Here is a 23,625-nt window from a genome sequence, read left to right on the forward strand (position 1 = left end):
AGCCTCTCCAGGCTCAATTATTCTGAGGGAGTATTGTTTCGGCGAGCCTCTCCAGGCTCAATTATTATGGGGGAGTATTGTTTCGGCGAGCCTCTCCAGGCTCAATTTTTTGGGAGAGTATTGTTTCGGCGAGCCTCTCCAGGCTCAATTATTCTGGGAGAGTATTATTTCGGCGAGCCTCTCCAGGCTCAATTATTCTGTACGATGAATTAGTTTTTTGTTCAGCCCGAGAATGCGAGCTGAGGCGTCTTTTGGAGAGTATTATTTCGGCAAGCCTCTCCAGGCTTAATTATTCTGTGGGAGTATTATTTTAGCAAGCCTCTCCAGGCTCAATTATCTTGTGGGAGTATTATTTTAGCAAGCCTCTCCAGGCTCAATTATTTTGTGAGAGTATTATTTTGGCAAGCCTCCCCAGGCTCAATTATTTTGTATGGTCAGAGAGTATTGTTTCGGCGAGCCTCTCCAGGCTCAGTTATTCTGAGAGTATTATTTCGGCAAGCCTCTCCAGGCTCAATTATTCTGTGGGAGTATTATTTTAGCAAGCCTCTCCAGGCTCAATTATTCTGTATGAGGCGATTGATTTTCTAAATCTTTTGCCTTTTTTGTCGTTTTTTGGCTTTTTCTGTATTTTTGCCTCTTTTGTTAGTTTCGGCTTTTTCTGTATTTCGCCTTTTTTGTTGATTTTGGCTTTTTCTGTATTTTTGCCTTTTTTGTTAGTTTCGGCTTTTTCTGTACAGAAATGTCTTTGAGGAGTATTATTTTGGCGAGCCTCTCCAGGCTCAATTATTCTTTGATGAAGAAGAGTATTATTTCAGCGAGCCTCTCCAGGCTCAATTATTCTTTGATGAAGAAGAGTATTATTTCAGCGAGCCTCTCCAGGCTCAATTATTCTGCGAGAGTATTATTTCGGCGAGCCTCTCCAGGCTCAATTATTCTGCGAGAGTATTATTTCGGCGAGCCTCTCCAGGCTCAGTTATTCTGTGAGAGTATTATTTCAGCAAGCCTCTCCAGGCTCAGTTATTTTGTGAGAGTATTCTTTCGGCAAGCCTCTCCAGGCTCAATTATTCTGTTATGATGAGAGAGTATTATTTCGGCAAGCCTCTCCAGGCTCAATTATTCTGTATGGTTTCTGTTCAGCCCAAGAGTGCAAGCCGAGATGTCTCTTGGGGAGTATTATTTCGGCAAGCCTCTCCAGGCTCAGTTATTTCGTATGAGTATTATTTCGGCAAGCCTCTCCAGGCTCAGTTATTCTGTATGATGCGGAATCTCTGTCTTTTTTGTCGAATTTTCTGCTGTCATACACAAGCAATTTTCTATTTTTTCTATTTTATGTGATTGCCTCATGACGAGGTCTTTGAAAATTTCTTTATAGCCAATACGGCCGTATCCATTTCAGTACGCCCGTATTGAGTTGAAATTTTGTTCATAACCCCCATTTTGGTACGGGTGTACTGAACATGGTACGGGCGCATTGTTTTTTCTGAAGTTTATATTTTTTGTTTTGTTTTGTTTTGTTTTTTTTTTTTTTTTTTTTTTTTTTTTTTTTTTTTTGTTTGTTTTTTCCAATAAACAGAGAATAAGTGATCTTCCATTACACCTATCATCTGTATGCATGTATGCAGTATGATGCACCTAATTCTATTTGATTCATTTTTCAAAAGAATTAACCGATGCGTTTTTGGATTTTGCCATTCCTCCAGACGGGCTGTGCGCTGCCGATTTCTGTAACCGAGGAATGATGCGTGTTATATTGGGATTTGGTGTCATCAACCAAATGATCCTTCCCTTCCTTTAAAAGATATGTCAACCCTCCTATTGACCACTATATCTCCATGTTTCCACTAGATTATTCAAAAATCGTTGGGACAAGAGAGAAAAGAAGGAAAGGATATATTTTCAAAAGTTTGTGTTTTAGAGGGGTTTATTTTATTTTTGAAAAATGTTTTTTGTAAGAATGGCTGGCCATGGTAGGCTTATTGTGTTTAGGTTTGTTCGATTAAACACTTATGAGGTTAAGCACATCTTTATTATTAATGATTGTGCTTTGACAACTTGGATAGCTTTTCTTGAGCCCCTTGTTGAATTCAATTGATGATACCATCATGGATTTATTTTGTTTTTTTTTTTTTTTTTTTTTTTTTTTTTTTTTTTGACGGCCCTAACTTTTGCCTAAAACACCCTTTTGTGATGTCTTAGCGGGCTTTTGTATTCATTTTGTAACCCTAACTTTTGCCTAGGTCACCCTTTTCGTGGGATTCCTAGCCGGTTTTTGTCTTCATTTTGTAACCCTAACTTTTGCCTAGGTCACCCTTTTGTGGGATTCCTAGCGGGTCTTTTGCTCTTATTTTTGCGCAGTCCCCTTTTTGGGTTTCCTGCCGAGCTTATTATCTTTAGGATTTCTTTTATCCATGATGGCACTTATTGATGCCAAGAAAAGGTGCTCCAAGCTGTCATGCACATTTCCACATAAAAATGATGCGGGTTTATTTGTTATCAAGATGATTTTAACCTCATTTATGCTTATTCAAACAGGGTTAAATAATGTGGTTTAGAATTTTATTGCAAGCAAGAAAAGAAGCAATAAGAAATAATGAAGAATGATTTTATTATAATCATAGTGGAAACATGTGCCCTATCGAGGCTCGGGGGTCGGGCTGTCCCCGAGGAGTGATCTCTAATAGTCATCAGGTCTAAACATCCCTATTAGAAGGAGAAGAACACTTGATGACAACAACCGGCCTTGACGTTTGTGAACCGGCCTTCCGAAAGATCTGGCTTAAAGAACGTCGAGTTGGATCTTGATTCCTCTTCGTCCTTTGATCTTTACTAGGGTTGTATCCTAACCCTTGTTTCCCCGGGTTCTCCTTGATAATGGGTAGCTCGGGAATTCCTTGGGAATACTTGCCAAGTCCTTGTCCAGGCAAGTACCCGTTCTTAGTAAGCATATGGGCTACCTTCTTCATTTCTCGGGGAAACGTTTCAACATTGGCAATTTCCAATGCTTGGAAGGCGGTTTCTAGAGCTTCCTCTGCTGCATCCACGTAAGGTATGGTGGATGGCTTGCTGATGAGTATGTCATCTTCAGCTTGTACAGTCACCAGTTTGTCACCCATTATGAACTTGACTTTCTGGTGGAGCGTAGAGGGTACAGCTTTCGCATCATGAATCCAAGGTCGGCCAAGGAGACAGCTGTATGTCGGAGTAATGTCCATCACTTGAAATTCGACGTTGAAGATAGTGGGTCCAATTTGGATTGGAAGATTGATCTCTCCCACCACTTCTCTTTTAGAACCGTCGAAAGCTCGAACGATCATGTTGCTCGGGCGCATTTGGACTCCCTTGATTGCCACTTGATCAAGAGTTCTTTTAGGCATCACATTCAAGGAAGATCCATTATCCACCAAGACTTTTGCGATGTGGTACTCCTTGCACTTTACAGAGATGTGCAAGGGCTTGTTGTGGTTTGATCCCTCGGCGGGGATTTCTTCATCGATGAAGGTGAGGTGATCATTAGCCTTGATGTGACTAACAATTCCCTCAAACTCGTCTTGGGAGATAGTGTGCGACACGTATGCCTCGTTCAAGACTTTCAACAGAGCTTGCCGATGCGGTTCGAAGCATAGGATCAATGACAACAGCGTAATCTTTGCTGGCGTCCTATGAAGTTGATCCACGATGGAGTACTCGCTCTGTCGGATAAATTTTAACAGCTTGTCAGTCTCCTCCTCGGATTCTTTTTCCTCGGTTTTCTTTTCTTCTTTTTCTTTATTCTTGGGGGCTTTGTTATGAAGATCATCGGGAGTGTAGATCCTACCACTCCTAGTCATGCCCCCAAGTCCAGCGATGTTGGAGATATCGCTGTCGGCAGAAGAGTGGATGTCGTATATCCACGGCACAGCCTTATTTGATTTGTAAGGGAAAGGCCTTGGAACTGTGATCCTTAATGGTGTTGGACCTTCCCCTTTGTTTGTCTTGATTACCAACAACGGAGTTGACGTGTGCTCGCTTGGCGCGGTTGTTGGCGAACAGCGTGTGACCCATTCTTTGAATATACGCATCGATTATTTCTTTCTTTTTATTAATGTTTATTAATGGATTACTAGGAGAGATGTATGAAAGACTCCTAGATCTCTCCATGATCTATATGCATGATATGAGATGATGAGGTTGAATATGCATGCATAGTGTTTATTCAACTAAGCATTATCATGTTTTTTTAGGATGTTCCTAAGATGATGCATGATATTGCTTGGTTTGGATAAATAACCCTTTTTCTTTTGGATATTTAATTTGTATTTTTTTTTGTATTTTTTGGGTGAAAAGGGAAACTACCTATATGAATGTGATGAAGGTAGATGTTAACACCATGTAATGGAAAATTCTTATTCCTATTTATTTTTATTTTAAAAGAATAGGAATGTTGTATGTTTAAAGAAATGCAATGTATGCTCAAACAATGTCACATAAACAATGCACAAACAATTCACTCATCCACGAACAGTCACGAGCGAATCACGAGGTAGGGGTCTCCTGCAGAAAAGTGCATATTCAAGGAGGTTCTAACTGTTCTCACTTGGTCAAAGGCCCCCAAGGTGCCCCCATTATAGGGACCCAATTCCTCTCATCGTAGGTCGATGGAAAGCTCCAACGCACCGTCGGACTCAAGTTCATGGTTATCACCTTGAGTGATGTTTTCCGACAACGGTCTACGGGCACCTATAGACCCATTCGACAACCGGCCGTACTAACATCCACTCCCTATGGTTAATCACTCATGCCCCCGGGTATAGAGGAAACTGTTGTGTGCAAAGGTTTGTGTGCAGTTTTTATTTCAAACAATTGCGTAAATTTAAACAAACAACAGTTATTAAAAGCCATATAGATAAAACATGTTATTATACAAGCAAGGGGTAATGAAGTAATTTTAACTATTATTTGTTAAAATAATCTGTCACTAAATGGGATTGACTCTCGAGGAGTTAGAAATTCCCCAGTGGAGTCGCCATCTGTCGCCACCGGCCCGAAACGGGCTTTCGGCGGTCGCGAAGACGGTCGAGCTCGCTTTTATTTTTAGTTTTGAAAATGTATTGGATTATTAGAACGACTTGTTCTCAAACTGAGACCTTGTCGATCTTATCCAATTTATTTATTAAAAGTCTCACCAATCCATGTTAATCCCAAGCGGGACCCTCCATGGATTAGTGGTTTTCGTAGTAAAAGGGTTCGTGGAGTCGCCACCAATGTTTTACTCAAAACATTGGAAAAAGGGATAAGGCAATTGATTTTATAAATCAACTTTGGCCATTACAACCAGAGTCGGGTAAGGGAGTCGGTTACGCGTGGGGAAGGTGTTAGCACCCCACAGCGCCCCTTTTGGGTTCCCTATGACAGATTATTTCTAAAATAACAGTGTAAAATTACTAAATTACCCCTATTTATTATAAGCGATTATAAATTAACTATCTACATGATGACAGTTAAATATGCACACAGAAAGCAGTAAAAGGAAGGATTTAAGAAGAAACCTTTGAAGCGTGCTTTTATATATTAAAGTAAAACTGGGAAGCTTTTTGGCGTTCCCTCGCTCTACAAGCCCGCTCGCTCCCTCCTATAAATAATTTTTGACTTGGAAATCCGGAGGATTTCCCTTCGACTAGGTTCGATCCTCAAGCAAAAGGCTCGGGGCTCAAGAACTTCGTCGGATCAACTCTCCCAGTGATTTCTAGGGAGAGCACTGTTCAAAAAACCCCAGAATACTCAAGGAGAGGGTTAAAACTGTGTGTCAAAGTGTGAAATGACGTCCAATTGACGTCATATTTATAGGGAACAGGCGCAATACGGGCCCTGGAGCCAATACGGCCGTATTGAAATTTTTGAACTTCAATACGGCCGTATTGAGTTCAATACGGCCCGTATTGAAGTTTTTGAACTTCAATACGGCCGTATTGAGTTCAATACGGCCCGTATTGAAGTTTTTGAACTTCAATACGGCCGTATTGAGTTCGCTGCGGCCGTATTGTAGTTCAAAATACTCAATACGACCGTAGTGAACCCCTGAGAGGCCGTATTGGTTTCATTCCTCCCACTTTTCTTATTTTTGGCTATCCTAAGACCTCTAGACCTATAGAGAACCCTCCTTGGGCCTTCTAGGAGTCCTTCTGGATGATCTTCCTTCAGTCTTCGAGAGTCTTCAAGCTTTATTTCCGACCCGGACAATTTTAGGGGTCTACAATCATGGCAAGCAAAGGTTACTTCCATAGAAGAATCAAAGGACTTGACTTTATTGACCCTTGCTACTCTCTTTGGAAAGCTAAGAGAGCATGAGCAAAAGCTGCATATTTTTGAGGAAAATGAACAACAAGACAAAAAGGGAAAAAGAGTGTCACTAAGAGCCTTGAAATCATTCAAAGGCAAAGAAGTGTGTGAAGAATCAAGCTCCGAAGATTCTGAAACAGAGAACTTCAACTTGCTGGTGAAGAAGTTTAGAAAATTCCTAAGAAAGAAGAGGAATTCCCCTTACAAGTTCAACAAGAAGGCTAATAAGAAAGAGGAAGCAATTACATCCTCTTACAATTGTTTTGAGTGTGGAAAACCAGGACACATAAAAGTTGAATGTCCAAACCTTTTAAAGAAGCAACAAGAGGAAAAGAAAGTGAAGAAAAATTTCAAGGGAAAAAGATCCTACATTGCTTGGGAAGACAATGACTCAAGCACAACAAGTGATGAATCTGAATTTGAAGAGAACAATTTATGTTTGATGGCTGGAGCTGATCAAGACACAATAGTAAGTGATTCTAACCTTGAATCTAATCTCGATTATGATCAACTTCAAGAAGCTTTCATTCAAATTCACAAAGAGGCTATGAAATTAGATGCTTTAAATTCAAAGCTTAAAAATAAGCTGTCATGGTATGAAAATGCTTTAATTAGAGCTGAACAAGATCTTGAAAATTTGAAAAATGAGCATGAAAATATTCAAACCATTTTGAACTTCAATGAAACTCATTGTGAAATCTCCCCTTCTTCTAAAGTTGTTTGTGAAAATTGCAAGGTTTTGGAAAAAGAAAATGCTGATTTGAAAAACACTCTTGCAAAGTTCACAAATGGAAATGCAAATTTGAATATCATTTTGGGAAAGAAAAGAAATAATTTTGATAGAAGTGGACTTGGTTTTAATCAAAGCATGAACATGCCATTAAAATCAAAGGAAAGAGTTTTTAAGAAAAACCAATTTTTCAGAAAATACAAAGGCAATTTCATTAAACAAACTACTTGCTATTATTGTTGTAAGAAAGGTCATACAATAAGGAATTGCTACTCTAGGATATATGGTGTTCCAAATGGAGAAATTATTTGGATTAAAAAGAGTCAAAGGCTGAGAACTAACCATCAAGGACCCTTCACATGGGTACCTAAATCAATTTTCTGATTTTGTTGTAGGAATGCTTGAGAGCCAAAAACTTATTATGGTATCTTGATAGTGGCTGCTCAAGGCATATGACTGGAGATCCTTCAAAATTTTCAAGTCTGAAGTTAAAGAATGAAGGATTTGTTACTTATGGTGACAACAACAAAGGGAGGATTCTTGGTCATGGAAACATTGGTAACTCTTCCTCCTTAACATTGATTGAGAATGTATTGCTTGTTGAAGGGCTGAAACATAACATGCTTAGTATAAGTCAACTTAGTGACAAAGGTTTTAAAATTGAATTTGATAACACTTGTTTCTTGATCTGTTATAAATTGACAAAAGAAATTAGATTCATTGGAAAAAGAATTGACAACATATACATGCTAGATTTAGAACACTCAATATCAATTTCTAACACCAAGTGTTTAATAACCAAAGAAGACAATATTTGGCTTTGGCATAGAAGAGCTGCACATATACACATGGAACACTTAAAAAAACTTAGTAGAAAGGAGTTAGTGATAGGATTACCTAAACTCAAGTTTAGTAAGGACAAACTATGTGATGCTTGTCAAAAGGGCAAGCAAGTGAAGGCTAGCTTTAAAAGCAAAAATCAGATTTCAACTTCTAAACCTTTACAATTAATTCACATGGATTTGTTTGGTCCTTCAAGAACCACGAGTCTAGGTGGGAACTACTATGGGCTAGTTATTGTAGATGACTATTCAAGATTCACTTGGGTTATGTTTCTTGCAAATAAAAGTGAAGCTTTTAATGCTTTTAAGAAGTTTGCTAAGCTTGTTCAAAATGAAAAGAACACAAATATCACCTTAATTAGAAGTGATCATGGAGGTGAATTCCAAAATATTTTGTTCCAAAAATTCTGTGAGGAGCATGGTATTAATCAATTTTTTAGCACCTAGGACACCTCAACAAAATGGGGTTGCTGAAAGGAAAAATAGGTCTCTTAAGGAATTAGCTAGGACTATGTTGAATGAGACCAAACTACTAAAATATTTTTGGGCTGATGCTATTAACACAGCTTGTCATGTGTTAAACAAGGTTCTAATTAGGCCTATTCTAAAGAAAACACACTATGAGATTTATAATGGGAGGAAGCCAAATATCTCATACTTTAGAGTATTTGGGTGTAAGTGTTTTGTGCTGAACAATGGCAAAGAACAACTTGGAAAATTTGATGCAAAAGCTGATAAGGCAATCTTCTTAGGCTATTCTACTAATAGCAAAGCCTATAGAGTATATAACAAGAGAACTCTAATAGTTGAAGAATCAGTTCATGTTGTGTTTGATGAGACTAACAAACAAGAGACAAGACAAACAGAAATAGAGGACTTGACTGATTTGCTTAATCAACCACCATTACAAAGTGAACCTAATGAAAAGCCTAAAGAGAGTGAAATGAATGAAACCATTGAAAGTACAAGTGAACAATTGCCTAAGGAATGGAAAACTTCTAAGGACTTATCAATGGAAAATATAATTGGAAATATTGGTAAATGAGTGTCAACTAGAAGATCCATCAAGAATATTTGTAATACTATGGCTTTTGTTTCACAAGTTGAACCTAAGACAATAGATGAAGCACTACAAGATGAACATTGGTTAATGGCTTTGCAAGAGGAACTAAATCAATTTGAAAGAAATGAAGTTTGGGGTTTAGTGCCATTACCAAATGATTATCCAATTATAGGAACCAAGTGGGTTTTTAGAAATAAGCTTGATGAATCTGGAATCATTATAAGAAATAAGGCAAGGTTAGTGGCTAAGGGGTATAATCAAGAAGAGGGAATTGATTATGATGAGACTTTTGCCCCTGTAGCAAGGATAGAAGCCATTAGATTACTTCTTGCTTATGCTTCAATAATGAATTTCAAGCTTTATCAAATGGATGTGAAAAGTGCTTTTCTAAATGGTTTAATACAAGAAGAAGTGTATGTGGAGCAACCACCAGGTTTTGTTGATTTTAAGTATCCTAATCATGTGTACAAACTTAAAAAGGCACTCTATGGCTTGAAACAATCTCCAAGATCATGGTATGACAGGTTGAGCAAATTTTTGATTGAAAATAACTATGTTAGAGGTAAAGTAGATAATACATTATTTGTGAAGAAGTTTAAAAATGATACAATGTATGTTCAAATCTATGTGGATGATATTGTTTTTGGAACTACTAATATCTCTCTATGCAAAGAATTTGCTAAGACCATGCAAGGTGAATTTAAAATGTCAATGATGGGAGAGCTTACATTTTTCTTAGGGCTACAAATCAAACAAATGAGTGATGGAATCTTTATAACTCAAAGCAAGTATTGCAATGAACTGTTGAAGAAGTTTGGTATGGAAGGGTGTAAGGAGGTTGCAACACTAATATCAAACACATGCAATCTTGACTTGGATGAGAAAGGGATAGTTGTTAACAACTCAAATTATAGAGGTATCATTGGATCCCTTTTATATTTGACAGCTAGTAGGCTTGATATAATGTTTGCTATGTGCTTGTGTGCAAGATTTCAGGCAAATCCAAAAGAATCTCACATGAAATCTGTAAAGAGAATTCTTAAAAGGAACAACTAATGTAGGTTTATGGTATCTAAAAGGGGTCTCACTAAGTTTGATAGGTTACTCGAATTCAGACTATGTTGGGTGTAGACTTAATAGGAAAAGCACAAGTGGTACTTGTCACCTACTTGGAAGTGCACTAGTCTCATGGCATAGTAAAAAGCAAGCTTGTGTTGCTTTAAGTACAACTGAGGCTGAGTATGTAGCTGTCGAAAGTTGTTGTGCACAAATTCTCTAGATGAAACAATAACTAAGAGATTATGGAACTGAGTTTAACAAAATTCCTTTGAGATGTGATAATACAAGTGCAATAAATCTAACCAAATATCCAATTTTGCACTCTAGGACAAAACATATAGAAATAAGGCATCATTTTTTTGAGAGATCATGTTCAAAAAATTGATTGTGTTGTAGAGTTTGTTGAAACAAGTAAACAATTAGCTGATATATTTACAAAACCTCTACCAACAGAAAGATTTAATCAATTGAGAATTGAACTAGGAATTATCAATGAGTCTTGTTTGAATTAATTGTGAATGTGCACTTGAGTTTGATTGCTTGATTGAAATTTGGTTGATGTATGTGTAAAAAACTGATATATGATGCATAAAAGAGTAGTTTAAGAGTTGAAATAGATTAGGAATGGTTTAAAAGGTTAGAAATAAGAGAAGCAAAACTTCTCTGGAATAATCGATTATTGTAAAATATAATCAATTATTGTAAGTGAGTCTAGGAGAATAATCGATTATTTGGTAGAAAATCGATTATCTGGGAGAAGACGAATTCCAGAAGTCTCTGGAATAATCGATTATTTGGGCAATAATCGATTATCTGGGTAGCAAGAATACAAAGAGTCTCTGGAATAATCAATTATTTGGGCAATAATCGATTATCTGGGCGAGTGAGAGGAAATGACCCTCTAGAATAATCGATTATTCCAAAAATAATCGATTATTCAGTGCAAAAAGGGTTTTTCAAAGGATTTTACTAATACAAATAATCGATTATTTGTATAGATAATCGATTATTTGCGTGACCCTTGGTTTTCCAGATGGTTTTTGAATGATTTTATTTGCGCCAACCCCCAACCTCCCATTTCTCTTCATAAGTGGCACCTTTTCTCTACCCCAATCCGGTGCTAGGGCTTTTATAACACCTAAACCTTCTTATTTTTCAAATACCCACATTCTCTCAACTCTTACACAAACCCTAACACACTTTCTTCTTCATCTTCTTCATCTCCAACAAAGAACCCACCTTTAACCTCAAAATGGCCTCATCTTCCAAGAGACCAAAGAAGCTTGAAGTCAGAGGGAGCAAAAGACCTCTGCCCACAGGAGCTGAGCAACTCATCTCTAAGTGGTTTGCTGATGAGAAGACCCAAGATTACTATTTTGAATGGTATGCGGGTAGGAGAATCATTCCTGTGAAGATGTTGAAGCTAGAATGGTTCAAGAAATGAAGGTTTTAGTTTTCCTCCTCTCTTGGAGCACTAGGAACTTGGGAAGTCCTTGGAGTTAGAAGGAACGTTTTACCCTAAGCTTATAAGTCTGTTCTTATGCTTTGCCTCAAGCAATGAAGGGATAATGCAATTTGTGGTGAAGGGCAAGCTTATAAAGCTTGATGGTCCAACATTGAAGGAAGCAGTTGGGCTGAGCGGAGATGGGAGTACGAAGCCCCAACCCTTCAATTTTGGAGATTTTGAGGAGCTGAAAAATTTTAGAGATTGTCAAAGGAACCCAGAGACCACTAATTACACAAAATTTCTGGCCGGAGGTATGAAGAAAAATTCAAGATTGATTTCTTTTATTATAGCTTGGATGATTAAGCCTAGACTACATAATCATGCTCAAATGTCTAGGGATGACATTTTGTTGATGCATGTTATTAAGAAAAAGATTAAGATAGATTGGGTATCTGTGGTGAATGATCGTATGTGGAAAGCTAGGAAGAAGGAGGATGGTCCAATACCATATGCTTTGTTATTATCTAGGATTTTTGAGAAAGCTGGTGTGGATCTTAAAGGGGAGAAAAAGATAATTCTCCATGCCTCAAACAAAAATGAAAAATCTTCTTTACATCATATAGGGATACTAAAACAAGAAGACAAATGGGTATTCAAAGGGGATGTTCCTCTGACTCCTGAACTTGCAATAGATGAAGATGGTGTTCCATCTCATGATGAAGACCAACCACCACAAGTAGAAATTGAACCTAAACGAGAGCAAGAATCGGAGCCTAAAGCATTTTCTCCGTTTGAGCAAATTATGAAATTATGATTAACAAGCTTGATGCGGTAATGGAGATGTCTAGGAAGCACGAGTCGTATTATTCTGGCATTCTTGACCAGTTTGATAACCTTGATCACGAGATTGCACGAATTAAGGCTCAGCTTGGAATGCAAGAGGACTCGGAGTGATTCTAGAAGTTTTAGTGTTCTGTTCTGTTCTTTTTAGGTTTTGGTTTAAAAGTCTGATTTTAAATTTTAATTGGGTTGTAATCATGTTAATTCCTGAACAATTTGGTTATATTGGTTTATCTTCTTTTGAACAATTTAAATTCTGATGCAATAGGAATTTCATTGTGATTATATTGTGTTTGGGATGATTTGTTGATTGAAACTTTGATTTGGTTGTTTTACTGCTATATTTTGATTTGTACTTTGATGTGTGCAAGTAGTAGTGCATATTTGTTATATTTGGAGTGATGCTTATTGTAGCTGAGGTATCATGTGGCTAAGATATTGTGTTTGAAATACAAATTGTGTGAATATGAAAAAAAATTCCCTGATACAAATTCTAATATTCTAATATTGTGTATGGCATTAATTTTGAGCAAATGATTCTTGTGCATAATTCAATACATGTGAAATATGGACATATGAATGTATCTGGTTGTTTTTGATGATTTCAAAAGGGGGAGAAAGGTTTTTGAGTTTGTTTTGCAGGACTTAAAATGTGAAAATACTGGTTTGCAAAACAAAATGGCTTGTATGGTTTGTCATCATCAAAAAGGGGGAGATTGTTAAGATTCATGGAGTGGTGAATCAACTCAAACTTGGAGAATGAAAGTTTTGATGATAATAAAATGTGGATTCTGAGAGTCAAAGCTGACCAAGGACATCAACAAGTCAAAAACAAAGTCAATAAGAAAATATGGCTATTATGATGTGTAATAGGGATAACTCATAAGTTGTATTGTTTTGTTTAGCTTATTTTGCATGTGTGTGCTTTGTGCATGAGTCAATCTTAATCTAATTTGACTAAGAGTGAGTATGATGATGAGTTAGATACTTGAAAAGTTATTTTGATATATAAAATAGAGTTTTTGAAAATTGACTCAAAATAATTGATTATCATTAAATATAATCGATTATTCTAGGAACAGGTGAAAAGGATGCCTTGTTGTAATAACCGATTATTTGTGAAATAATCGATTATCCCAGGAAGCACTCTCTGGAATAATTGATTATCCTGCAAAATAATCGATTAATCTATTCTTGGTTGATTTCCAGAAATCATGAAGAACAAAATAATCGATTATCCTTTAAAATAATCGATTATCTGGTTCTGAAAATTTTATAAACAGTTTTCACACTTTGAAACTTCAGAACTAGAGAGAACAGAGAATGAGTTAACAATCAAAAAGAGAAAAACGTTATTGTGAAGTCTTTGTGACCTTCTTGGAGTGTTTTCTTTGTGAAACCAAGAAGTAAAACATTTTTGAAATGCTTTGAAAAAGATCATCATCATCATCACATTCTTGGAAGAGAAAGATTAAGATTTGCAGGTGAATTCGTTCCTTTAATACTTTGTGAATAATTGTAAATATTGAGTAGGTGTCTCAAGTGGAAAGGAATTCATGTAGTGGGTTTCTACAAGAGGTTCTTTCTTGGGGTCAAGAAAGTTGTTATCTTGAATGTAGGAGTATATGCATGTGTGGTATGCTTGTAAAACTTCTTTATTGAGATAGTAGAACAAATCTTGATCAGGTTATGATTGAGGATTGGATGTAGGTCACATGTGCAGTGGCTGAACCAGCATAAAAGACTTGTGCATTCTTCTCTTACCCTTATCTTTTACTTTGAGTAATATATTGGTTGTGTTAAAGGGAATAATCTTGATTAATATGTTTGCATGCACAACATTGCTTTAAACGGAATCAAAGTGTTGCATATAAATTGTTCTTAACTTTGAACTTTATCAAAGATTAATCAAGAAAGCATATAGGACTCATTCCCATTAGCAAGTCTTTCAAGGAACTTCTTTGAGAATTCATATTAGAAAAGTTTGAATTGAAATAAAGATCCTAAAAACGCTGAAAAATTTGACTGTTTCATAGAATCCAATTCACCCCCCTCTTGGATTGATTCTTTTCTAACACCTAGTTCCTTGAAGTTTGAAAATTTGACAAAAGTACCCCTGTAAAAAAATTGAGACAGTTAGATTTCACAAAAACAACCGAGACAATTTAAAAAAAACTTGAAATTACCACGTAAGTAAGAAATCGAAAAAAAAGAGAGGTGCAACACGAGGACTTCCCAGTAGGTCACCCATCCTAGTACTTCTCTCGCCCAAGCAATTTGCCTTACAACCGCATATACTAATATTTTGCGTAATATTTGTCAGGTGCGATCATAGCAGCACTAATGCATCGGATCCCATGAGAACTCTACAGTTAAGAGAAAATAAGGAATAAGAAAATAATCAGAAATTTGAATTTTTGTCTATCTCATGGAAAAATATGAGTTCAATCCGAGATAGTTTGAAAATTTGACAAAAGTACTCCTGTCAAAAAATTGAGACAGTTAGATTTGACAAAAACAACTGAGACGATTTAAAAAAAAAAACTTGAAATAACCAAGTAAGTAAGAAATCGGAAAAAACGAGAGGTGCAACACGAGGACTTCCCAGGAGGTCACCCATCCTAGTACTACTCTCGCCCAAGCATGCTTAACTGCAGAGTTCTAATGGGATCCGATGCATTAGTGTTGGTATGATCACACCTCACAAGTATTACGCAAAATAATAGTATATGCGGTTGTAAGGCAAAACAAGACGAGATTAACAATATTTTGTGATTTATTAATTAATTAAGAGAAAATAAGGAATAAGAAAATAATCGAAAATTTGAATTTTTGTCTATCTCATGGAAAAATTTGAGTTTAATCCGAGATAGTTTGAAAATTTGACAAAAGTACCCCTGTCAAAAAATTGACACAGTTAGATTTGACAAAAACAGCCGAGGCGATTTTTTAAAAGAAAAAACTTGAAATAACCACGTAAGTAAGAAATCGGAAAAAAAGATAGGGGCAACATGAGGATTTCCCAGGAGGTCACCCATCCTAGTACTACTCTCACCCAAGAATGCTTAACTGCAGTTCTGATGGGATCCGATGCATTAGTGGTGGTATGATCGCACCTGATAAGTATTACGCAAAATATTAGTATATGCGGTTGCAAGGCAAAACAAGACGAGATTATACAGTATTTTGCGATTTATTAATTAATTAAGAGAAAATAAGGAATAAGAAAATAATCGAAAATTTGAATTTTTGTCTATCTCGTGGAAAAATTTGAGTTCAATCCGAGATAGTTTGAAAATTTAACAAAAGTACCCCTGTCAAAAAATTAAGACAGTTAGATTTGACAAAAACAACCGAGACAATTTTTAAAAAAATAAAAACTTGTAATAAACACGTAAGTAAGAAATCCCAAAAAAAAAGAGAGGTGCAACACGCGGACTTCCTAGGAGGTCACACATCCTAGTACTAATCTCACTGAAGCACGCTTAACTGCGGAGTTCTGATGGGATCAGGTGCATTAGTGCTAGGGATGGCAAATATACCCGTACCCGCGGGTAATACCCGAACCCATCCCGACTATGACGGGGAATACCCGGTTTGACCGGGTACGGGTACGGGTAAAACCAGATATATTAAATCAGGTACGGGTACGGGTACGGGTATCTACTTACCTGCCCCGTACCCGTCCCCGTTCTCATTTTTAATTTAATACCCACTTTCAATTTAATTATATTAAATAATTTTAATATTTTTTTATGTGTGATTATTTATTATAATATGAGATAGAGAAATAACCTAATTATAATTATAATATAATTTAAAAAATAATTTAAAAATAATATATTTAAAAAAAATAATAATAAAAAATTTGAGGGGTACGGGTACGGGTACGGGTATACCCGATACCCGACGGGGGTATACCCGATACCCGATGGGGACGGGGATGGGGATGAAAATTAAATACCCGACGGGTACGGGTACGGGGATGGGAATGAGTTTGGCTCGCGGGGACGGGGACGAGTATCATGAAACCCGTACCCGCCCCGCCCCGTTGCCATCCCTAATTAGTGCTGGTGTGATCGCACATGACAAGTATTATGAAAAAGACTAGTATATGTGGTTGTAAGGCAAAACAAGACGAGATTAACAGTATTTTACGATTTATTAATTAATTAACAGAAAATAAGGAATAAGAATATAATCGAAAATTTGAATTTCTGTCTATCTCGTGGAAAAATTTGAGTTCAATCCGAGATAGGTTGAAAATTTCACAAAAGTACCCCTGTCAAAAAATTGAGACAGTTAGATTGGACAAAAACAACCGAGACAATTTTTTGTTAAAAAAAACTTGAAATAACCACATAAGTAAGAAATTAGAAAAAAAGAGAGGTGCAACACGGGGACTTCCCAGGAGGTCACCCATCCTAGTACTACTCTCATCCAAGCACGCTTAACTACAGAGTTTTGATGGGATCCGATGCATTAGTGCTGGTATGATCGTACTTAACAAGTACTACGCAAAATATTAATATATGCGGTTGTAAGGAAAAACAAGACGAGATTATCAATATTTTGCGATTTATTAATTAATTAAGATAAAATAAGGAATAAGAAAATAATCGGAAATTTCAATTATTGTCTATCTCGTGGAAAAATTTGAGCTCAATTCGAGATAGTTGGAAAATTTGACAAAAGTACACCTGTCAAAAAATTGAGACAGTTAAATTTGACAAAAACAACCAAAACGATTTTTTAAAAAAAAACTTGAAATAACTACGTAAGTAAGAAATCGAAAAAAAAAGAGTTGCAACACGAGGACTTCCCAGGCGGTCACCCATCCTAGTACTACTCTCGCCCAAGCATGCTTAAATGCAGAGTTCTAATGGGATCCGGTGCATTGGTGCTGTTATGATCGCACCTTACAAGTATTACAAAAATATTAGTATAAGCGGTTGTAAGGCAAAACAAGACGAGATTAACAGTATTTTGTGATTTATTAATTAATTAAGAGAAAATAAGGAATAAGAAAATAATCAAAAGTTTGAATTTCTGTCTATCTCGTGGAAAATTTGAATTCAATCAGAGATAGTTTGAAAATTTGACAAAAGTACCCCTGTCAAAAATTTGAGACAATTATATTTGTCAAAAAAACCGAGACGATTTTTTTGTTTTAAAAAAAACTTGAAATAACCACGTAAGTAAGAAATCGGATAAAAAACAGGTGCAACACGAGGACTTCCAAGGAGGTCACCCATCCTAGTGCTACTCTCGCCCAAGCACGCTTAACTGCGGAGTTCTGACGGGATTCGGTGCATTAGTGCTGGTATGATCGCACCTGACAAGTATTACGCAAAATATTAGTATATGCGGTGGTAAAGCAAAACAAGACGAGATTAACAATATTTTGCGATTTATTAATTAATTAAGAGAAAATAAGGAATAAGAAAATAATCAAAAATTTGAATTTTTGTCTATCTTGTGAAAAAATTTGACTTCAATCTGAGATAGTTTGAAAATATGACAAAAGTTCCTCTCTCAAAAAATTGAGACAGTTAGATTTGACAAAAACAAGCGAGACGATTTTTAAAGAAAAAAAACTTGAAATAACCACATAAGGAAGAAATCAGAAAGAAAGAGAGGTGCAACACGAGGACTTCACAGGAGGTCACCCATCCTAGTAGTACTCTCGCCCAAGCACGCTTAACTGCGGAGTTTTGATGGGATCCGGAGCATTAGTGCTGGTATGATTGCACCTGACAAGTATTACGCAAAATATTAGTATATGCAGTTGTAAGGCAAATCAGGACGAGATTAACAGTATTTTGCGATTTATTAATTAATTAAGAGAGAATAAAGAATAAGAAAATAATCAAAAATTTGAATTTTTGTCTATCTCGTTGAAAAATTTGAGTTCAATCCGAGACAGTTTGAAAATTTGACAAAAGTACCCCTGTCAAAAAATTGAGATAGTTAGATTTGAGAAAAACAACCGAGACGATTTTTTTTAAAAAACAAAAACTTGTAATAACCACGTAAGTAAGAAATCGGAAAAAAAGAGAGGTGAGACACAAGGACTTCCTCGTGAGGTCACCCATCCTAGTACTTATCTCGCCCAAGCATGCTTAACTGCAGAGTTCTGATCGGATCCGATGCATTAGTGCTGGTATGATCGCACTTGACAAGTATTACGCAAAATATTAGTATATGTTGTTGTAAGGAAAAACAATACGAGATTAATAATATTTTGCGATTTATTAATTAATTAAGAGAAAATAAGGAATAAGAAAATAATCGAAAATTTGAATTTTTGACTGTCTCGTGGAAAAATTTAAGTTCAATCCGAGATAGTTTGAAAATTTGACAAAAGTACCGCTGTCAAAAAATTTGAGATAGTTAGATTTGACAAAACCAACCGAGACGATTTTTTTTTTAAAAAAAAACTTGAAATAACCACGTAAGTAAGAAATCGGAAAAAAAGAAAGGTGCAACACGAGGACTTCCCAGGAGGTCACCCATCGTAGTACTACTCTCGCCCAAGCGCGCTTAACTGCGGAGTTCTGATGGGATCTGATGCATTAGTGCTTGTATGATTGCACCTGACAAGTATTACGCAAAATATTAGTATATGCGGTTGTAAGGCAAAACATGACGAGATTAACAGTGTTTTGCAATTTATTAATTAATTAAGAGAAAATAAGGAATAAGAAAATAATAAGATATTTGAATTTTTGTCTATCTCGTGGAAAAATTTGAGTTCAATCCAAGATAGTTTGAAAATTTGACAAATGTACCCCTGTCAAAAAATGGAGACAGTTAGATTTGACAAAAACAATCAAGACAATTTTTTTAAAAAAAAACTTGAAATAACCACGTAAGGAAGAAATCAAAAAAAAGAGACATGCAACATGAGGACTTCTGATGAGGTCACCCATCCTAGTACTACTCTCGCCCAAGGACGCTTAACTGCGGAGTTTTGATGGGATCCTGTGCATTAGTGCTGGTATGATCACACTTGACAAGTATTACGCAAAATATTTGTATATGCGGTTGTAAGGCAAAACAAGACGAGATTAACAGTATTTTGCGATTTATTAATTAATTAAGAGAATATAAGGAATAAGAAAATAATCGAAAATTTGAATTTTTGTCTATCTCTTGGAAAAATTTGAGTTCAATCCGAGATAGTTTGAAAATTTGACAAAAGTACCCCTGTCAAAAAATTGATATAGTTAGATTTGACAAAAATAACCAAGACGATTTAAAAAAAAAAACTTGAAATAACCACGTAAGTAAGAAGTTGGAAAAAAAGAGAGGTGTAACACGAGGACTTCCAAGGAGGTCACCCATCCTAGTACTACTCTCGCCCAAGCACGCTTAACTGAGGAGATAAAAAGTGCAAAGAGTTTTATGCTAGTTCACTCAACCTGAGCTACGTCCAGTCTCCTTCAACCGAAGGGTTCCACTAATCACAATGGATTACAAGTATTACCAACCACTTCTGGTTTGCCAACTTCACTCGTCAGCGCTAGTATTCTTAAACCACTTCTGGTTCCCCAAGTATTATCAACCACTCTTGGTTCGCCAACTTCACTCGTCAGCGCTAGTATTCTTAAACCACTTCTAGTTCCCCAAGTATTATCAACCACTTATGGTTTGCCAACTTCACTTATCAGCGTTACTATTCTTAAACCACTTCTGGTTCCCTAAGTATTTTTTCAACTAGCCTCTTGAGGCTTTACAACAGATAGATGTTTTGAGTGTGTGTATAACTCTCACAGGGAGGATAGGATGGTTTTTACACTCGCTAAGTTATGCAACCTTAGTTTTACAAAGATATGTGTTTTGAGTGTGTGTATTACTTTCACAGAGAGGATAGGATAGTCTCAACCTTCGTTTTTACGTTGGCTTTTTCTTATTGCTCGTTGCTTCTCTTCTCTTTTTTTCTTCTCTTGTTAGGTCTTGATATTTATAGCCTCGTGATAAATCTTCCCGTTGTTTAAATTTGAAAGAGTCCGTTAGAGCGGAGCTTTCCGTTGGCACAAATAGTAGTTCGTTCATGGCCATATAGATCTTTCATTTAATGCATTTGATCTTGCATTAAATGTTTGCTTGCTGAATCCGTGTTACGTGAAGTCTTTTGTGTAGTTCGTTCACTTCTATTTCTGACTTTAATCATAACCTAGGTATTTTTGTTCTCTCTTCGTCATTATAGTTGCAGAGGCGTTGTCTTTTTTTGAAAAATAGATGTACTTTCTCTGGCACACGCATGCTTTGACTTGTGGATACGCGCTTGTCTATCTTTCTTCTTTCTTCTCACAAATTTGATGACTTTGTGTGCTCTTCTATGAGTGTAGACAATATTTGATATCTCTTGTTATGAATAGTGGACTTTAGATGCTTTTCAGTATTCTTCGTCTAGTCTGGTAATGCATCTCAAAATTTCAGTCTCCGTTTGAGAAGTAGACTTTGACTTTTCCTTCCATCTGGTCAGTTGTGAAGATGGAAGACTTTAATTCCTTTTGGAACGTTTCTTCGTCTTTTATTATCCATCGTCTAATGCTTTGTTGACCTTCGTCTGAATGACCATTAATCTTCATCTGATGTTAGTACAGACTTCATCCGGTGCTTAACTAACTTTTGTCTTGTTCTTGATTTAGCATTGTTTGATACTTGTTTTGGCCTTTCGTCTGATACTTCAAGACTTCGACTGGTAGTACGCCTTGTCTTGTTTTTGTTGTATTTTCGTCTGGCTTTTGATCAAGCTTAGTCTTGATGCTTGATCAACCATTGTTTGATGTTTTGTATAGCTTAACCAGACTTTGTTTGGTTTGACCATAGTATGTGTAATAACACGTACTTTGTTTTTCAATTTTGCCTATTCTTATATTTATCTGAAACACTAACACACCTGTTAGAAATAAAAATATGTATTATATTTATCATGTTAAAAACCTTGTTGGGAATTTCTTTGTCAAACTTAACAAGGGTTATCACCAACATCGAAGCCTTTAGTAGTTGAGGAAATAGGTCTGCATAGCTTGTAAGAATTTTGTCAAAAATCCTTTTTTCTTTTGACACTGCTTTGATTCTCTGAGGAATGGCAGAGACGGTCGTAGCGGTGATCCGCTCCCCTTTCTTCTTTCCATAGACTTTTTTTGACTGACCATTGTCCGATAATGAGGGCTTTATGGTTTCACATATGAATGGGATGTCTTGCATTAAGCACGTCTCAGTAGCTTCTTTACGATCAAAGTTGTGGTCTTCAATGGTGCTCAATTTTTCCTCTAGAGTAATCAGATAACCTCTAGTGTAGTCGATCTCGTGTTGCATTTTGATCATGGCCTTGAACACCTTAGCCATTTGTTGTTTGAGTTGTGTGAGCTCCTCAAAAATTACACAATTTCCTTCTTCTAAAGCTTCCATGACTCTTCCTCTCTAAGTCTTGTGAGTATGGAGTGTTGAAAAGCCACCTTCGGGGGAACAACAAAAGGTTACATATTAATCTATTGAATAAGAATGCATGAATGGGATTCCTAACAAAGATTCGATGACTAATCCTTGTCGAGAAGTGAGTTATCGGTGTTCCTTTTCATAATATTTTATGATGTGATAGAGGTCACACTGATTTCTCGTCTTTGATAGAAATTCCCTTGGTGATCCTAAAAATATACATGGTATGCATGTCCCTTCTTTTACTCTCTCCTTTTTGATTTTTATTTTTGATTTTTTATTTATTTTAGAAAATGCATGATGACCCATTTTTTTTAATGAAAGGGTGCATGCTTCTCACAGATTTTATTTTCACACTAGGTTTTCCCTAATGATAATGCATTATTTTTTACTTTTTTGTGTTTTTCTTTACCTTAGAGGAATTATTAAAAAAAATGAATAATTTGAATAAACAAAATGCAACAAACATATGCTCATACAATGTAACCCACGAACAGTCATATCCAAATCCTTGGTCTGTGGTCCTTGTCAAGAAAAGTTCATTGTATAGGATGGTTCTAATATCACTGGTCTTTAAGGCTCCCAAGGTGCCCCCATTATAGGGACCTAGTATCTCTATCGTCATCACCTAGCAAACTCTAGGGTTTGTCATAGTATTTCGGGCTAGAGTAACTAGTTATCACCTTGAGTGTGATTTCTAACAAGGCTTGCCGGCTCTAACGCCATACTTGGGCCGGTCGTACGTCAACCACTCCCTATGTTTATGCGCTCATGCCTTCAGGTATAGAAGGAACTGTTGTGTGGAAGTGTTTGTGTACAATTTTTATTTCAGAATTTAAACAAACAAACAAATATCAAAGCTAAACAAGTAAAACAAATAAAGTAAAGGGGAAAAGATATTTAAACTATTATTATTGTTTTGCTTATTTCATCATTAATTTGGGTTTGACCCTCTTTACGCAATCCACAGTGGAGTCGCCATCTGTCGTAACTGTTGAGATTTCCGTTGACATTAGTTTCTATCTTTGTTATAAATCATTTTTATTCTGTCAACAGAGTCAAACACGGTAAGTATACCGACCATTCAAGTAATAAATTTAAATCGTATCCAGAGGGATTAGTAGGTAAAATAAGCATTTATTGACAATTTTTCATAGATTTTCATGCAATTCAAATAAAGGTTATGACTATTGGAATTTCAAACCTATAATATACTTTGTGTGTGTGTGGAAGGGATAAGAAATGGTATTGTGATTTTGTAAGATTGTGGGGTCAGATATCACCGAACTTCACACTGATGAATCTTTATTCTCTTGTTACATTCATTGCTTAGTCAGCCCATAAGTTTACTCAAACCTAATCCCTTAGAGCAAGAGCTTAGGTGCAAGTAATGAATATCAATTCCTTGAGTATCCAATACATACACATGCATTACGGGCTAGGGTTTAAGACTACTAATGGGCCAAGCTCTATTCCTAGATACATTTCCCACTAGGCATTTGTTTTATAGCTAGTTTCAAAGGTTATTTTCCAATACCCAATGGACTCTATATCAAGCAAAGGAGAATCAATCCAAAGCAAGCATTAAGAATAGAAACATACCACAACAATGAATGAAACATCATATATATATATATCATTGATAACCTGAAGATTACATAAGAGTTAAGTTGGTTAAATCTAACCCCACAAAATAATGGGTAAAACCGCTCAAAAAAATAAGGGTGAAACAAAAATAGAGATGGAAGAACCGAAGGAAAAACCCACACAAGAACGGTCCCAAGCACCGGGAATCCCTTCCACAGCTCCTAGAAGTCGCCCAATGTGTGAATGAGGCAGAAAATCTTTGAAGCTTTGCTAAAATATGAACTGGTCGAGT

At 36.3% G+C, this 23,625-nt stretch overlaps 6 non-coding genes and 4 pseudogenes across 6 annotated transcripts; all 10 read right to left on the reverse strand.

Annotated features, from left to right (window-relative positions):
- Positions 1–14,879: 14,879 nt before the first annotated feature.
- On the reverse strand, positions 14,880–14,998 carry LOC114915763 (5S ribosomal RNA). Its single transcript, XR_003803848.1, has one exon. It is a non-coding gene; the product is annotated as a 5S ribosomal RNA (ribosomal RNA).
- Positions 14,999–15,297: 299 nt separating this feature from the next.
- LOC114915760 (uncharacterized) lies at positions 15,298–15,414 on the reverse strand (annotated as a pseudogene).
- Positions 15,415–15,717: 303 nt separating this feature from the next.
- On the reverse strand, positions 15,718–15,834 carry LOC114915761 (uncharacterized; annotated as a pseudogene).
- An 848-nt stretch (positions 15,835–16,682) lies between these two features.
- LOC114915795 (5S ribosomal RNA) lies at positions 16,683–16,801 on the reverse strand. The gene has a single exon (XR_003803880.2). It is a non-coding gene; the product is annotated as a 5S ribosomal RNA (ribosomal RNA).
- Positions 16,802–17,097: 296 nt separating this feature from the next.
- Positions 17,098–17,216, reverse strand: LOC114915757 (5S ribosomal RNA). Its single transcript, XR_003803846.2, has one exon. It is a non-coding gene; the product is annotated as a 5S ribosomal RNA (ribosomal RNA).
- Positions 17,217–17,514: 298 nt separating this feature from the next.
- Positions 17,515–17,633, reverse strand: LOC114915784 (5S ribosomal RNA). Its single transcript, XR_003803869.2, has one exon. It is a non-coding gene; the product is annotated as a 5S ribosomal RNA (ribosomal RNA).
- A 299-nt stretch (positions 17,634–17,932) lies between these two features.
- On the reverse strand, positions 17,933–18,051 carry LOC114915756 (5S ribosomal RNA). Its single transcript, XR_003803845.1, has one exon. It is a non-coding gene; the product is annotated as a 5S ribosomal RNA (ribosomal RNA).
- Positions 18,052–18,353: 302 nt separating this feature from the next.
- Positions 18,354–18,473, reverse strand: LOC114915759 (uncharacterized; annotated as a pseudogene).
- Positions 18,474–18,775: 302 nt separating this feature from the next.
- On the reverse strand, positions 18,776–18,894 carry LOC114915773 (5S ribosomal RNA). Its single transcript, XR_003803858.1, has one exon. It is a non-coding gene; the product is annotated as a 5S ribosomal RNA (ribosomal RNA).
- A 297-nt stretch (positions 18,895–19,191) lies between these two features.
- LOC114915758 (uncharacterized) lies at positions 19,192–19,310 on the reverse strand (annotated as a pseudogene).
- Between the last annotated feature and the right edge of the window lie 4,315 nt (positions 19,311–23,625).

This window comes from Cajanus cajan, chromosome 8 (genome assembly GCF_000230855.2).
Source record: "Cajanus cajan strain Asha chromosome 8, NIPB_CcT2T_4, whole genome shotgun sequence".
NCBI classification, from domain to species: Eukaryota; Viridiplantae; Streptophyta; class Magnoliopsida; order Fabales; family Fabaceae; genus Cajanus; species Cajanus cajan.